Below are 5,625 nucleotides of genomic sequence, written 5' to 3' on the forward strand. Positions count from 1 at the left end.
TAATTGTGGAATTAGTTTACTTATTCTAAAATTCTAAGGGGAAGGTTTTAAGAACACCCCAATTAATTTTGAAATTAGTTTATTTATTCTAAAATTCCAAGTTGAAGGTATTAAGAATGTCCTATTTAATTTTAGAATTAGTTCATTTATTTTGAATTTCTAAACAGATGACGTAAAGAATGCCCCAATTCAATTTAGAAGGAATACATTTTCTTCTAAAATTTTGAGGTGGAGGTGAAAAGAATTCCAAAATTGATTTCAGTTTATACAATTAATTAAAAAAAATATATATAGAATACCAGCTTGCAAGATTTTAACTTTGAGGGACAAATCCTTAACTGGTCTGATTTTTCGTTGATGATACTTCTTCATAGGGTGGTGACACTTCCATGAACTGTGGTGCTTGCATTCCTTGTGGCGCTTGCATGCCTTTTGACGCTTGCATGTCCTGTGGCGCTTGTATTCCCTGTGGTGCTTGCATTCCATATGCCGATTGCATTCCCTGTGACGCTTACATTCCGTGAGGCGAAGGAAGGATCTGTGTCACTTGCATACCCTAGGGCGCTTGCCTACCCTGGGGCGCTTGCCTACCCTGGGGCGCTTGCCTACCCTGGGGCGCTCGGACGCCCTGTGGCATATAACCTGGAGGAACTACGTGGGCAGTAGACGATGGATTCAACCTTGCAGGATGAACTGTCGCAGGATAAACTTCTACAGAGGTGACCGTCATTACAGATACTTCAGCACCTATAATATTCATCCGGATATCACGAAACAATGATCCTATCACTCCTACGATGACTGAAAGAGAAAAATTTATAGTTGCATTGAAGTTCATGTTCATACACACACAGAGACACAGACACAGACACTTATATATATACACGCACACACACACACATATATATATATATATATATATATATATATATATATATATATGTGTGTACATATACACACACACACACACATATATATATATATATATATATATAAATAATACACATACACACATGAATATATATAATATATAGATACAGGTATATACAGCGCATATATATATATATATATATATATATATGTGTGTGTGTGTATATATATATAATGTATATATATGTGTATATATATATGTATATATATGTATGTATATATATGTGTATATATATGTATATATATATGTGTATATATATTATATGTATATATATGTATATATATACATATATATATATATACGTATATATACGTATGTATAGGGCCTATATGTATATATATATACAGGTATATATGTATATACATATATATATATATATATATATATATATATATATGTATATATATATATATATACATATATATATATATATATATATATATATATATTGCACATGCACATAAAATTTTTTAGAATATATAGATACAGGTAAATACAGTATATATGTATATATATGTACACACACACACACACACACACACACACATATATATATATATATATATATATATATATATATATATATATATATATATATATATATATATGTGTGTGTTTGTGTGTGTGTGTGTCTATGTGTGTGTACCTCTGCATATACATACATATATAATACATACATACACACATGCATATATACCGTATACATACATACATACATATATATATATATATATATATATATATATATATATATATATATATATATACATATATATATATATATATATATATATATGTTCATTTATATATACACATACGTATATACAGTATGTATGTGTATATATATATATATATATATATATATATATATATATATATATATATATATATATATATGTATATATATATATATATATATATATATAAATATATAGTATGAGAAATGATAAATAATTCTCTAATAAGATTAATACCAATCAAAATACTGAAAATATGACCGGAAGGGTTTACTTCTGAGAGTAGCCTAATAAACAAATGGAGTATGAATTGGAACTTAACGTGCAATAACGAATAGTTCACTGATATGTTTGATATAATTCAAAACAATATATGCATAATTAAGAAGGGTGTTGATGTCAACTTGACGAGACAAATGCTAAAGAAACTGCGGTGAAGTTCGAGAGGTCAAGCGTAAACATTTATTATTATGCATAAGTATAATTAACAACCATTTTAAAAGTCAGGTAGGTAATGATAATGGAATTTCGTAAATCGGTAATTATCGGTAGTTCATTACCGGTCTTCAAACCCTAATTACGATCATAGAAAGGAAAACGACCCGCAAGTACTTACATCCTATTACAATGCAAATAGATCCACCGACTATGAGCCCAACACTACTATCTGATCCAATAATAACCATAAAGGTTCCTGGGCCGATGATGATTAGCCCAGTGGCCATCATTGCAGAGGCTACTCTTCTGCTGACGTATTTGCCACATATCTTCATGGGAGAAAAGTAAGAATTATAAATGTATCGTTTTAAAGGGAAATGAGGCAAACTCTTCATTGAGAAAAATTACTTCTTAGATATTTTATGACGAATTTGTCACGGATCTTCATGGGGGGAGAAGCAAGATTTAGAAATGTATCACTTTAAAGAAAAAAAAATAGGCAAAATCTTCATTAGGATAAATTACTTCTTAGATATTTTATGACGAATTTGTCACGTATCTTCATAGAGGAAAAGTAACATTTAAAAATGCTTCATTGAAAAAAAGACAAAATTTTCATTTGAAAAAATTATTCCTTAGAAATTTTTATTGAAAAATCGTTTGTATTTGTTTTTTGTTTTTTGTTTTTTTATAGGTTTGAAAGGTACCTTAAAAGTGATTGAGTAAATTTTTGGCGTCCTCATTTTCATAAGTAATTGTTTATTACTATCATCATTATTATTACTAACACAGATAAAACCCTGGTTGTAAAAGCAGAATGCTACAAGCCCAAGGGCTCAACAAGGTAAGTAGCCCAGTGAGGAAACCAAATAAGGGAATTGCAAATAAACTATATATGATTAATGAATGAAAAAAAATCTGAGCTCAATAACAACGCTAAATTAAAGTTATAAGTTAAAGTTGTGGGTTTTAGTTCTCCCCTGAGACGACCTTCATCATCTCCTCGGGCGACCATGAGCTAGCTGGGACTATCACTAACCCCTTCTAACCTCCCCCCAAGGTGCCACCCTGGGGAGTACCCCAGGTAGAAGGTCTCACACTATTCGCGCCTTAGCGGGGACGCGAATTCGGGACCTTCGCAACAGAAGCCCGCGACGCTACCAACTTAGCTATGCCGTATATAAACTAAAACACGAGATCTGTTCCACAGAAAATACTTTACTTCTCAAATAGATAGGAATAGTAGTAATGTTTGATTGTCTGAGGTCACTAATAAATCTTAGGTCAAATGCCAAGTGTAATGCATTGTTACAACTTACCGTACTAGCGTCAAGATCCATGGTGATTATCGGTGGCTTGATATCCTCTGAGTAGTTAAGTATTTTTCTCCTAGAACAAAATTATTCATGTTTGAGTAGCTACTTTTACAATAAGAAAAATCATGAAATATTTCAGGGATGGAATGCAAAAGTAGTTCGTGATAAAGTTTGGTTCTACTTATGGCTTTTGTCTTCAAAGTTCATTTGGTTCTTCCTTCATTGAATAATAATAATAATAATAATAATAATAATAATAATAATAATAATAATAATAATAATAATAATTTTTGCAGCTTAAAGTTTTCTTTCAGTTTAATTCAATTATAATTAATAAAGTAATTTTTGATATATGAATATAATTTGCTGATGATAAATGCAAATGAATATCATAGAATGGATTAATTAATGCATGTGAGTGAATGACATTAGTAATCAAGTTGCTATAAAAATTTCATAAAAAGAGGATTAATTAACTCAACAGTACATTATTTAAAGGGTAGGAACAATTTGGAAAATAAAGAGTTCGTTGTAGACATTAACATGATGAAATACAACGCAATTATAAAGACGAGTGGTATCAGTGATAATGTTTCCATGACAATGAAAAATTTATTTATTTCACTTCGAAACTCAAACTTTTATCGGGTGTTGTGATATAACTAGTACATTTAATTTCAATCGTATTCTGTGTCTTATTGAAGAAAAGGCACACCTTTACCCCTTTTCTTACGAGCAGTGCTGAATTCGAAAAGGCAACAAGCACCAGGACTTAAAACACTTCTAGTTTCACTGTGCAGTAAACTTCCACTGGCATTACTATCCTCTCAATTTCAACAGACGACGAAGTTGACACACCATATCTTTCAAATTCAATGCCTTTCGAATTGACTTCACTTTGAAGCGATGTTATATCACTTTAAACTTAGTCAAGCAAAATACAGACGAGAGTTGACTATGATAGAGGAAGGCTTTGCTCTAAATGTTGTCATACGGAGTAACAAAACCCCTAATGATGATTGGTCTTGTGCTTGAGATGTACATGATAAGCTTCTCGCGATAATGCTTAACATTAAGAGGTCTTTATCTCCATAAAACTTCCTTGGTTGTTATTTGAGAGAGAGAGAGAGAGAGAGAGAGAGAGAGAGAGAGAGAGAGAGAGAGAGAGAGAGAGAGAGAGAGAGAGAGTTACATACAATAAAATAATATGATATTGCATCAATTGTAGCTCATGATTATCAAATTGTATTAGAGTTATTAGTAGTGCTAAGAAAATATAGCGCACATAAGGTATAATGATGTGATTTAGACACAAACTGTTACATAAATGAGGCCTTAACGACCACGAGATTTATGGTAGTGCAAAATATAGTTGGGGATTACGTTGGCCTATCTGAGTTAGTTTAGATTTTATTTGCTATATTACTGCCAGATCTTTGCTTAGATAGCCTCTATAACGCTTACAACGATTCCAGAAGGCTATAATCATTGAGTACACCACCGAGTGGGACTACAGCCTGACTGAGACTCAACCGAGTCAATCGCTCTGGACGAGCGTCTCAGCCAATGAAATATCGTTTACCCGGTCACGTCAGTACTCGCTCCGCCCACGGCACCGAAGTGAGCAACTAGGGGCTAGACATACCGTCAAAGAGGCCCTGTCCGGAGAGAAGCTCCAGGCAATCTAAAGCAAGCAAGCAAGTAGGTACCGAAGTGTCTACTTCAATAAAGTATTGTTGCAATATCTTATTACAGAAAGCAACTTCACCGTCCTTTTGAACTAATAATAAACACGCAGTTGAAGTACAAGGAACCTAAATTTTCTATAATGATCTATATTAATAGTGAATTGAAATTAAATATGAAAATCATAATATCATTGTATCAAACGTTCACAGATATAATTTAAATCTATAGAACGATATTAGAATTCATGCCATCTATACAAAAAAAAAAAAAAAATATGGTGAAAGTCTTAAGAATACCAGAATTAATAAAAAAATTCGAGAAAATTATCTCAAAATTCTATGGAGAAATTCTTAAATATTTCTTATTCAATTTCCTTAATTATGTGGTTTTCACTTTATTTTTCAGTTAATGTGTTAAGAAAGACTTAATTAACTTTAGATTTAGTTTGTTTATTGAAGCTTTTGAGGGGAAGGTGTTAAGAATTCCTTAATCCTTTTTAGAGCTCTTACACGCA

The 5,625-nt window shown here is 31.6% G+C and overlaps 1 protein-coding gene across 6 annotated transcripts in view; it reads right to left on the bottom strand.

Annotated features, from left to right (window-relative positions):
* LOC137631198 (uncharacterized) overlaps positions 1–5,625 on the bottom strand; it is a 10,887-nt gene continuing 5,262 nt past the window's right edge. Inside the window, exons 1-4 of one of the 6 annotated variants that reach the window (XR_011041876.1) lie at positions 4,156–4,445; positions 3,426–3,495; positions 606–801; positions 1–569 (exon numbers count right to left, since the gene is read on the bottom strand). The gene's annotated coding sequence lies outside the window, so the exon portion shown is untranslated. Of the gene's footprint in view, positions 570–605; positions 802–3,425; positions 3,496–4,143; positions 4,446–5,625 lie in introns of those variants that run through there. The other 5 variants (XR_011041875.1, XR_011041879.1, XR_011041878.1 and 2 more) reach the window with 5 other exon arrangements.

The sequence above is a fragment of the Palaemon carinicauda genome, chromosome 39 (assembly GCF_036898095.1).
Source record: "Palaemon carinicauda isolate YSFRI2023 chromosome 39, ASM3689809v2, whole genome shotgun sequence".
NCBI lineage: Eukaryota > Metazoa > Arthropoda > Malacostraca > Decapoda > Palaemonidae > Palaemon > Palaemon carinicauda.